Source organism: Ambystoma mexicanum, chromosome 4q (genome assembly GCF_040938575.1).
Source record: "Ambystoma mexicanum isolate Mex_15411 chromosome 4q, UKY_AmexF1_1, whole genome shotgun sequence".
Classification (NCBI taxonomy): domain Eukaryota; kingdom Metazoa; phylum Chordata; class Amphibia; order Caudata; family Ambystomatidae; genus Ambystoma; species Ambystoma mexicanum.
The window spans coordinates 802968204-802980493 of record NC_090928.1 but is presented as its reverse complement, the minus strand read 5'-3'; the positions used below and the strand labels follow the sequence as shown (position 1 = coordinate 802980493).

At 44.7% G+C, this 12290-nt stretch overlaps 1 non-coding gene across 1 annotated transcript; it reads left to right on the top strand.

The window, feature by feature from the left end:
* Positions 1-316: 316 nt before the first annotated feature.
* Positions 317-419, top strand: LOC138468645 (U6 spliceosomal RNA). Its single transcript, XR_011268392.1, has one exon. It is a non-coding gene; the product is annotated as a U6 spliceosomal RNA (small nuclear RNA).
* Positions 420-12290: the final 11871 nt, after the last annotated feature.

The following is a 12290-nucleotide window of genomic DNA, read 5'->3' as shown; positions in this document are numbered from 1 at the left end:
TGCCACAACCTCAGTTGAAGTTATACATGCTTCCAGGCATATCAAAGAACCAATGCAATTAAGACAGTGTCCATTACATGCCCATCATTGGGTACATTATAATCATTAAAGAAAGGCTCCCATGGTTGTGTAAATACGTTTAGAGTACATTGTGCTACGTCAGCCGCTGCCATCAACAGGAGCATTTGCTTTGGAGTGTGCCATCAGAATAGACTAGGTTAACTTGACCGTGTGTGACTGTCTGTTACCGTAAAACAGCCCTGGCAAAAAATGGTGAATTGCAGTGATATATGGATCGAAATATAAGTGATGCTGCGTTCGCTTCGGCAGCACATATACTAAAAATTGAATGATACAGAGAAGATTAGCATGGCCCCGGCAAGGATGACATGCAAATTCGTGAAGCGTTCCAAAAGAAAAAGAAAAACAAAGAAAACAAAAGAAAAATAAGAAATATAAGTGATGCTTAAGTGATGGTGGTTCACCATTCCCTAAACCCTCTGATAATAATATGGCCTCTTATTCTTGGTTATCTCATGTGGGATGCAGTGATCTGTTTGCTTGCTGTATGTTCCGAGTAGCTATGGAGGGGGAGGCTGGAGGGTATTCTTGGCTTCTGAGGCAGCTGAAATAAGTTTGGCATAGTTCACTCATGGGCTTGAGACCTTTAAAGCCAGGACTATATATACTATTAATACTGGAGTTTTGAAGTTAAAGAGAAACATTTAGAGGAAATGATATGCACTGAAAAAGAGTTTCACTCGAAACATGTATAGATGTAATCAGCTCTACAGATAAGGAGTGTATCCGTCACCTTTACTCTCTAAAAATAGGTGAATACTCAGGGAGTAAAAATAGGGAGCAAAAATACTCCCAACAAATAATAGGAAAGAGACACGTAAAGCCGTGTGCCACTCCTTTCACCCACATGGCTCCATGGATATGGTTGGACCGCTAGTGGACGTAGTGCCACAAAAAAAAAACACTACTATTATTACTGCCTAATCAGAAGTAAACATGTATCTTTAAATGTCCATGAATAACAAGGTGCAAAGACATTTACATTTACAGTGTTGTACACCCAACTTTTAAAAAAAAAATCGGGAGTTCAATACTTCCCTTTCCAAATGTTATCTGGAGCACTGTCTGTAATCACGATTTAGTGGGAAAAGTCAATTGACTAAAAATAAATAAAAAGTACCGTTGAGACCCTGGCCATTGCTGTGTCAGCAGCTGTACCTTCATGAAGGAACAATGTCAAAAATCAAAGGCAGACTTCATTTCACCTGCTCTGAAATGGGTCACATTGAATCCTATATGACCAAGTGGGCTTATGTGTGCTTTCCAATCAACATTGTTTTGCGATACGTCTAAACATGGCATCAGTTGCCACAGTAATTGGTATTGTTCTGCTCTGTCTTGGGCTTATTGTAGTAATGTGCGTTGGTGGGATGTTGCCCTTTGAATGTTTGGATTTAAAGGGGAGAGAGAGAGAGAGAGAGAGAGAGAGAGAGAGAGAGAGAGAGAGAGAGAGAGAGAGAGAGAGAGAGAGAGAGAGAGAGAGAGAGAGAGAGAGAGAGAGAGAGAGAGAGAGAGAGAGAGAGAGAGAGAGAGAGAGAGAGAGAGAGAGAGAGAGAGAGAGAGAGAGAGAGAGAGAGAGAGAGAGAGAGAGAGAGAGAGAGGAGAGAGAGGGAGAGAGAGAGAAGAGAGAGAGAGAGAGAGAGAGAGAGGTGCTGTGTGGATGGGCCAGTGCTTCTTCCTGCATTACACTTGGACTAAGTGTACAACTGGGCAATAAAGCAGATGTTAACATACCTGGTGTCATGGGCAGTACTTGAGAGAAGAGTCCTACTTCAGTTATTTCTCTGGCAACGAGTTGTGTGTCTCCGGTGGGACCATGGACATGGGGAAACTTCCCATCTGTACGGTAGATGAGCTATGGAGTGTGGAGTTTTGTGAAAGATGCTGTGGCTTCGTAGAGAAGTTAAGAGAGCTGGACCGAGATCGCTGGGGGTTTCATATTCAGCTAAAAGCACTCAGTTTATCTGAGGACTGATGTAGTTTAGATGTCTGGGGAGGCCAGTACAATTTTGTGTTGTGGCGTTTGGTGTTGTGGCCTCTGGGTTAGTATTGTTGGTGGGGTTGGGCATGGGTGATGTAGTTTGGGGCGGGTAAGTGTTGCGTGAGTGTTTCTGTTGTGGCCCCTGGGGGCTCTACCATTGTTTATCACAGTGTTGACATGTTCCTTTTAACACATGATTGTTATACTTGCTATGTTTTTACTTGCCATGTTCTTAACTTCTGTGTTTCTTTCTAGGGGGAACTTGGACTTGTGGGTGTGGGGTTTTCATTTTCTTGGACACTCCGTGTTTGTTTTTTTTTTTATGCGGGTAAACTACCTGAATTCGTGGGACAGTAACATGGTTTTCCTTCTCGGGGGCAAACATTGGACATGTGGGTGCAGGTTATGTTGTCATCCTGTTATTGTGGACATTTCCTTGCTGGATGCTCATTTATTGCGAGTTCAAAATGTTCTATACATTTGTGCTGTTGTGTTCATATGGTCTCTATTTGTTTGTGTGTTAGTGGCATGTAGGGTGGTGTTGGAGATGACTGTTGAGCACAGTCAGGGTGGGTGTGTGAGGTGCTATGGGCTCTGGGTTACAGCCAGTGTTGATTGTTGGTTACAGTCAGAGGGGTCGTGTGTGGTGTGAGGTAAGCTTTTGCTCACTGCAAGTATCGACTGTTGATTACAGTTCGAGGGGTCATGTGTTTTGTGTTCAAGTTTAAGCTGTTGATTACAGCTAGTATTGGCTGTTGGGTACAACAGGATTGTGTGGTGAGTATAGACTGTTGGTTGCAGTCAGGTTCTAGTGTTGACTCTTGGTTACAGTCAGTGAGGTCATGTCTACAGTGTTAAGATGTTAGTTACAGTTAGTGTTGACTTTTGGTTACAGTCTGGGTGGTTATGAGTGTGGTGTTACACTGTTGGTTACAGCAGGTAGTGCTAGCTGTTGGTTACAGCCTCAGTTTTGACTACTGGTTACGGTCAGGGTGGTTGTGTTTGATTTTAGGAGTTGTCCGTGGTTTAGGGCAACATGTTATGTTGCTGCATTTCCACTGTTAGACAAGTTTAACTCCTATGTCCGGCATTCGCTATTGGATGTCTACATTTGCATTATTTGCAACAGTGTTGTGTTCTGTGGAGGCGTGCAACATTTTCCTCGCAATTGGTGATTTGTTATCTGCTTGTTTATCCATCATAGGAGGTGGGTTAAGTTGGGTGTTGGTGTACATTACTCATCTCTGCCATAACTTGTTCTGGTTTTATATTCTGCCAGTTCGGATTAGTGGTTACGGTTGCAAGTTGTCTTTGGGGTGGTTGTAGCTTGTCAGGGAGCATCCGTAGATTCTGTAGATCTTGCTGTTGCCTTGCAACATGTCTTATGTAGGTGCCAAATTTGATCTGGTTAGTTCTGGATGCATTCTGTGTTAATGTGCACCGTGTAGTTGTCCAGGATCTTGTTCTGTTTTATGGTCTGCAGCAGCGTTAGCTGCAGGTCCGCAGGTTTTGTTCAGCATGTCTTTCCTTTTGGTAACTAATGGGTGGAGAAGTGTAGTAATGTGCTAGTGCCTTCGGAATCTTGAGTTAGTGGATTGTTGGTGTGGAATGTTGTCCTTTGAGTGTCTGGATCCTAAGGAGATAGTTGGAGAGAAAGAGTGAGCCGAGCTGTGTGGATGGGCTAGTGTTTCTTCCTGCATCACACTTGGACTCAGTGACCAACTGGACTCTAAAACAGATGCTAATTTACCTGGTGTCCTGGGCAGTACTTGAGAGAAGAGTCCTACTTTGGTTATTTCACTTACGTACTTCCGCTATTACCCAAATTGGTCATTTCTAATTGACCGTATGGTACAACTGTCGGAATTCGACCAGTACCATTTGGTCATTTAGACACGACCCGTTTGGGGATGCCTACCAAACATGGGGATTAAGGGTCACGGGAATATCCCCCACCCCCCATGTTTGGTAGTGATTGCCATTGGGGGTAGCAGGGGTGTCCTCGCTTCTGGAGGTCTGGAGGTGGGGGACAAGAAAAAGAAAAGAAAAGAAAAGCGGACTCTACAGTGTTGGATCCCAGCCGCTTAGGAGGAACCGATCTTACGATGCAGGGTCACAAATTGCACGGATGGCAAAAAGGTAAGTAGGAGGTGTGTGGGGTGTGTGTGGGGGGGCTTTTAATTCGGAGGTTTTGGCTGCAGCAAAATTGGTTTTGTGGTCAATTCAGCTGCAAACAATTGTGCCACGGCCAAAACGTATAAATCTGTACATCCATGGACCTAAAGTTAAATGCTGTCAACTTCTACATGGGCATGCACACAAAAAGCTGATATTGACAAAGCAATACCAGTATTGATGTCAAAGGGCATCTACTGGAATTTCACAAGTTATGGTCCAAGTGAGATGCAAAACGTTGGACCTTTGGCATTTCCAAGTGGACGAAGGGAGCATGTTCAGACTGAATAAAAGTCAATGCAGAAGGTGGGCTTTGGGGTGGGGAGTAGTATTTTCATCTGGGGGCGATTGTGAATGTGTACGATGAATCCATGTCATTTGACTTCTTGGTTGACCACAATACAATTTATGTGGCCTCTGAACTGGCACACACATGGTTTCTCCTCCCTTGGTTCATTGTGCTTCAAAGGCTGGGAATGTTTGCAATGTTATGGTCCTGCTGCTTCTGCCTTGGGCACATGTTTTATCTGGTGGTGTTGAGGACGTACCAGATACATCAGGACACAAAGTACCTGAGTTAAAATGTCATAAAGAAAACTCCCATACATAGTAACCAACATTTTTCATTACATTATTAAGCATTTCACGTCACATCCAAGGGCACGTTGCCTCTTCTAGCTTGCTTGAAGGGAAGTCAGAATCTCCCATTGTTGAAGCAGAAACACAATGACCCAGTCTTGTGCTGCAGTGGCTGACATATCTGCTGTTGTGTGATTTGGTGGTGTGAAAGTTTGCTTCCTTCTGTGAATAGTTTGGTTCTGGGAGCAATTAACATGGGGTGGGGAGACATTTGTGTGATCTGAGTAGCCTTCCCATTAATGGCAACATCATATGCATATTCTTGTGGATGAACATCTACAGGAACTGGAGGCAGCTGTCCTCCATCAGCACTTGGGGATGGTGTTTTGTGCTATCAGGCGTGAGCCATATGCCAATGATGAACATGTGGATGTAGCCGCCAACATTTCCCCCTCTTGGGTCAGCTCAAAGGCCTTCTCTGTGTCATAACTGCTACCCTGGTTGCATGTTGTGGTGCCCTACAATTGATCAGGCAAATCATGGTTTTCTAGGTTACTTCTGGAAAGTACCCTGTTGAAATATTTGGATCTCTGGGCTTGTTGATGACCATATCTGCATGCCAAAGAAGTGTGTGTAAACAAATAATTAGGTTTTGATGACAAACCCATATATATCCACAATGTTTTACTTTGCCTCATGACTGTCAAGTACAGTTGCACCTAACTGTGTTTCAATCTGGAGAGGAACATTTTCTATAAATCCACTTTAGTACATAAGGGAGGAGGGGATGGAGGGCTGGACAAGTCAGAGAGGCATATGCGAAGTGATTGGTGATGATAGACATTTGTATTTTATATTGACAATTTGATGACTAAATACATAGATATGTTCACATATTTGTCTGACACATTGTTTAATATGTACATCTATCAGATTATCCATTATATACTTGTCTGACATAATCATGTATACAAATGTATCTCATGATATTCTTGTATATGGAAAGGTGAGATGAATCCACATCTCACCAGTGTCAGCACTGAAGAGCGTATGATTAAGACACATTATGTAAATTAGGGTGTTGCCAAAATTATTCAAATTACTGTGCAATGATTTGTGGGAAGTCATGATAACTGTTCAACCTGTGTAGTGTGGCAAAGCCCAAAGTAAGACTCACACCAGAGGACATTTTGTAACTTCAAGTTTATTTAAATGAAAGAAGACACCTCACTTTCCCTATTGCTAAGAGGGGATTTCTTTCCTAGGAAACTTAAACGGAAGGTGCTCATCAAAAGTCTGAATCACAACAAAAAAAGTCTCCACTCTAATCTGTTCAGCTACCTGGCCCTACCACTAAGTCAAAAGAAACAAAAATAAAGAAACATGTATTCACCCTAGGCTCTGTCAATACTTCCTAGCTAACCACCCTGTTATGCAGGAAATGAATTGGAGGGACCGGGCCTCCATGGCCTTGTCTTCTACTCCCTTCTTCATGTGTGTTCTGTCTTGTTTTCTGCACAAGAGTTCAGTTGGGACTCCTCGCAGTGAAGCACCTGCTCGTTTTGGTTGTGGTGAACGGAGACCCTTGGGATACCTTTATGGCACCCATGGGTGGGGGTACAACCCTGTACCTCCAGTATATGTTTTTGGGAACCTCTTTGTTTCCAACAGAGCACTGTATGGGCTGGTAACAGCTCCATGCTGAATTTGACACATGCTCTGAGTATCCTCCATGTTGGGATACCAAGGCCCTGCCATAGGAAAAAGTGGATTTGTGATAGAAGGCAAGATGTCCCATGTGACCTCTTGGTGTCTATTGCCTGTTACTGTGTGTCCCAATGTTCTGGGAAGCCCTGACTCTGTCCCTTGACCTGACTGGCTTTTGGGTGGAAGAACCATATATGGTATTGTGGGGAAGTCCAGGCCAGACTGGCTGGAGCCTTCCCAGTGACTGTATATTGTGGGTACACCCTTGGGGTGGGGCCTGTGTGAATAGAGTGTGTGACCAATATGCATTCAATGTTATGGGTGTCTGGTTTCTGTGTGTGTGACACAATGAATGAGACAGTGCTGCCTGAAACTGACATGAATGCAGTGTGGTGTGCTGAAAGGCTGGGTGCTTGGCCCAATCCAAATTCCTCGTTATGGGTGTCTGGGTGGAAGTGAATAGCCTGAATGCATGTGATCCTTATTGGCTGCCTGCCTGCATGAATGCCCTTCTGTGTGATTGGCTGACCTAGTCTGGCTCAGCCAGAGTGGATAAGGGGCAGATGTGTTTATCTGGGGCCTCTCACTTACCAATTGGTTCAGAAGCTGAAGTTGAAATTTGAAGCTCATCCTTGAAGCCCAGCTGGAAGAAGAAGAATTACTGCTGCATTTCCTTTGATGAAATCTAAAAGCTGTGAAGTCTGTCGAGGACTGATCCGAGAGAGGACATGGCTAGGATACCTCTCTCCAGCAATGATAGACCAACGAGCAAAAGTTGATCTTCATCAAGGTACCCTGGAAGCCAGTCCTGGAAAGGCTTTCGACTGGATTAGGGGTGCACTGAGAATCTTGAAGTAAAGCACCAGGACATTGAGGCCATCGACGTCCATTGCCCATTGCCGTCGACCGGGACTCTGAGGATTTCCATAACCACTGGAAGCCAGTCGAAGCGTGTCACCCAGAAGCAGGGAAAGCTTGACACTCTGCTGCTTGATGACCAGAGCCACAACGCTCCACCTTGCCTAAGAACATTTGAACAAGGGACTCCCTTGCCGTCACCATCAACCACGTTATCTCACCAGAGAAAGTCAAGGTCACCAACTGCTGAGGAAAGTCTGCCAGTGGCTTTCCTGCCACCAGAAGCTGACAAAGACATCCCGAGGAGACTGACGGAGTGAAGATCTGAGGACCAGCCATGGTCGAGTCTCGATTAATGATGCCATCCTGAGGTACGTGCTGCTGCTGCACCACTGCCACGCCAGAGGACCACCGAAGTGACTCCCGACACCTGATGCCCGATGCTGAGCTTGCATCTATGACTGAGTCTTCTTTGTGGCACCGAACACTTTGCAGGGAGGTGCACTGCATGCCTAATCTTCCCAGGACTTCCAAAATCAATCATCGAAGAGCACTGCGAAGGTTGAAGCTGCACATCAACTCCAGTGTTTCACTTTTCGTCGAGGGTCTCGATGCCCTGTGGCTCCTGCTTTGAAGGGAGTCTTCTCTCGAGGGATCTGTCAATGAACCATCAAGGAAACTCTTCTATCACAGGTACAATATGGTCGTTGAACATTTTGACCAGGAAACAAGACTGATTAAACATGAATGGACTGGGCTTGTTAATCATTTATTACAGGTTGCCCAGGAGGGAAATCCTCACTCAGAATTGTGCCGTAGTAGCCAACGAAGTATTCTGCCATTGCTTAACCTAACCTGCCTTCCTTCCTATGATCTATGCTGTTACACCTTGCTGCATGATTTGTATGCTATCTTATAACTGGCAGCAGTTGATGCATTTTAAAGGAACCTAAAGCTAAGTGTAGTAACACACAAACATTGTATATATTTGCCATATTAGAATTATCAGAGTACAAAGTGTTGTATTATTTATGTATATACCATGAACCTTATTTATATATAAAGAACTGTGTTATCACATAACATAGGGCCTCATTACGACCCAGGCGGTAAGTTACCGCCTGGGCCATGACTTTACCACCATGGCGTAAACTACGTTTACGCCATGGTGGTTGGCGGACTTACCGCCCCATTCCGACCTTGGCGGGGCGGTAAGTCCCCAATCCCCATTTACCCTTCCCCATTCCCATTTTTGCCCCATAGGGCATAATGGGAGTGGGGAAGGAGTTAATTACGCCACCGTAAATTACGGTGGCGTAATTAACTCCATGGTCCCTTAGCGCCATGGATTTTAACACCTGCTAAAAGCAGGTGTTAAATCCGCCATGGCGCTAAGGGACCTCGTACTCAGGCGGTATGGGTCGGCGCTGTTTACGCTGCCGTAAACCCCTTACCGCCTGGGTCATAATGAGGCCCATAGTGTGTGGACATTCCTTTGAGGGGGCTTCAGGACTACACTGTACTTAAGAACCAGCCCGTGTCACCCCCTGAGAGCTTACGCCTTGGTTGCTCCTCCAAGCTACCATATAGAGAACCTTGACTGGGGTGCTCTGTGCCTCTACTCTGCCATATAGATGGCACAAGTACAGATACCCCTCCAATCTTTACACCCTCTTGTTCAGATGCTCTTTACTTGAAAATGTTTGTCCCAGAATACAATTCCTGCTAGGGGGTTTTAAAAACAGCCAAATAAATGTTCCTTTTAGAAAAAAACATAATGTCTTGCTCCAAAGATGTTCCTCTCAGCACACGAGTCCTAGCAAGGATTTGGAAAAAAAAGCCAAATAAATGTTCTTTTCAGAAAAAGCACAAAACTAATCAATCCTCGTTCATCAATTCAGCAAATGCTTTCATAACCTTCATCCAGTGGATTATTTGACTTATCTTCCCCAAGATTGCCATTTTCTGTGGTCCACCTTGCTCCCTTGGCTCTCTCCTATCCTGGGTAGCTTGGATCTTACACTTCTTAATTTAGCGTTCTCTTGATTTTTAATATTATCTAAGTTAATCTCTCACAGGACCCCTCAGCTCTCCTGTAGGCTACTAGTGGGCATTCTAGTCGGTAGGCTTCGCTTACAACCAGAGTCTGCATCCCTTTATCTTCTTGGGCTTTACCAATATGGTTCCCTTAACTCTCAGTATTACTAACATTTATGTCTTTCAGGACCCCTCAGATTTGCTGTAGGCTACTTATGCACGCTCTAGCCCATGGACTCCACTTACAGCTTCCAACCAGGATTTTCATCCCTTTTTCCACTCAGGATTTTTTAAAATTCCTCTCTTGTCTTTCTTTATTTAGTGTTTTCTTGGTCCTGTTTTAGATTGTCCTTGAGATATTTAGCCCGTAACAGATTTGGGATTTGTTTTCCCCACTCACAGCATTCAACTGCCCACCTCCCTTCTTCCTGCACATCCCTCATACCTGGTTTTTTGCAGTGCTTCTACCAGGGAGGATTGGTTATGTCAGTCATCTCCCTGTGCCTCTCCATAGCTTCTCGTGGCAATGGCCTTCACCTGGCCTCATCAGACCTCATGGCTCTCTTTCTTTCTAGACTTCTCAGCACCAGGCTGATGGAGCTTTCATCCCACTTGCATTCCTGCACTCAGTGATGATCTGTGTGCTATGAGCCCACCACATCCTCTGCATCGTCTCGCCTCCAGACATCCTGCCTTCAACACTCCAGCTGCAGCATCTGCTCTTTCGGCTCCTTCCCGGCCATTCCGTCTCACGTCAGGGAATCTCTTCCTCCAAGTAAGAACTTCTGTATTGTTATAGGAGTCTTGGTCCCTTTAAATAAAGTTTTTTAATTATTCCATATAACGTCTGAGGAAGGTTTAGAAAGAGTCCTAGACAAGTAAAAAGGCTTCCTCAGCTCTACAACTGCTGTGGTCCCTATGTACACAGAGATTACATATTTCACAGCGGTCCTCCTCCTCTCCCGGGAGTCCTCATCCCCAAAGGGGGAGTGACTCTGAGTGATTTTCCACTTGCACACACCCCTAGGGAGGGTATTGCAGAGTGTGCTCACCTCCTTAGCCTCCACACGGCTGGCTGCCCCTTGGGGAGAATGGTCACGTTTCCAAGATTCGACAAAACTGCTACAGTATAAGGCATGGATATGGAATGGAAATATGTGGGTTTCTAAACCATCGATTGTGCTGGCTATGGAAACAGTGCCATTGTTTACATAATCAGTATTTCCTATGTATTTAACAGTTGTGGAGACTGTGACTGCAAGGTATGTTCTTACGTTTTGTACATTGTCACAGTGCCCTCTTTTACTTGCCCCCTTCCTGTTTAATGAAGTTTATTGCATTCCCTGAGACCTTTTTTTCTTATACACACTCTCATTTTTGGGCGGATTCTGACCACACTCTGTGAAGGTGTATAAAATAATCTTACCCAGAGTTCTCTTATTGGATTATATTCAGTCAAATGTACCTCTTGCATATGTGAAAGTTTGTGTCACCCTGGGTCTGTGTACTGTGTAGCGCATCTCAACCATGCCTTTTGAATGATGGCAGAGCCAAGTATTCATGGGTTTGTATACACAGAGGCCTGAAATGTCATAGTGGATTTTGCCTGCGATATTGGCTATGCAAACAGATTTCAAGGCAAGTGCAGCATGATTTCTATTGTAGAATGTGTTTCCCCTCAACTAGGCAGTGGAACTTGGGAAGGTGTGGGAATGTATTGTCTGTAGTAAGGGCAAATGGGTGGGATGGTGATTGGTGAGGATGCACTTGGCGTGGGGTTAGAGGGAGCTGGAGGTGATGGATTAAACATGGTTGTGGCTGTTTTTCAACTTTTGCTTGTATTAAAGAGTGGCTACAGGTGGTGCGCGTATGTTTGATTGTGCAAAGGTAAAGGGGTTGTTCAGTGCATTTAGGTATTGTGTATCCAGAGAGGCAAAATTGCACATTGGTAAAGTGAGTCTGGTGTGGGTGTGTGAGTTCCTGATAGAGAAGTGTGTGTTGCAGTGATCAGCTGGAGTGAGTGGGGAGGTTGAATCTTGGTGTGTGAAGCAGGCATGTGTGTATTGGATTAGATTCAGGATGTGGGACATGGACACATGCGTGTGCAGTGGTGCAATCTCGTGGCTGCCTTGTGTTGGCATTTGGTATGAGAGGGCTAAGACTAGATGGATGTTATTCATACTATCTTTGAGAGTTTGGATGTGCATCACCTTCTGCATGACATGTTGGTTCTCCCATCAATAGTATTTGTGTGCCAGTGTGGATGATTGCATTTCTGTTGTTTAGTTTAGTTTAGTTTAGTTTATTATTTGATAATGCGCTCCAAAATCCAGGGGTAGCCGGGCACAGCAGTTACAAGAATACTTAGGCTTAAGGTTGTGTACATACAAAGGATACATACAGAATATGCATTATGTGAGTTATTAAGATATATACAATACCAATATACAAATATACAAGAAATACAGGAATGTGAGTCCCTCTCATGGGTCTGGTATCAGGGGAGTCAAAGGTGGTTGTGCGCAATGATAGGGCCAGGTTCAATGGGTTAGTTGTCGTTACTCCAGAGCCAACTTTTCACCTTACTCCTGAAACTAAAGTAGGGTAGATTAGCTCTCAATGCCATAGGGAGTGAATTCCAAGCACAGGCCGCTCTAACAGGGAAGCTAGCTCCACCTGCTTTAGTTAGTCTAAGGGCCTCATTACACGGAAGGCGGTAATGGTTAACGGCCACCGTTAATGGTAACGGTGGCCGTTAACCATTACCGCCTTACTACGAGGTCCCTTAGCGGGTTGGTGTTTTAACGCCTGCTTCTTGCAGGCGTTAATAACCGACCCGCTAAGGGACCTCGGAGCTAATTAAGGCACCGCA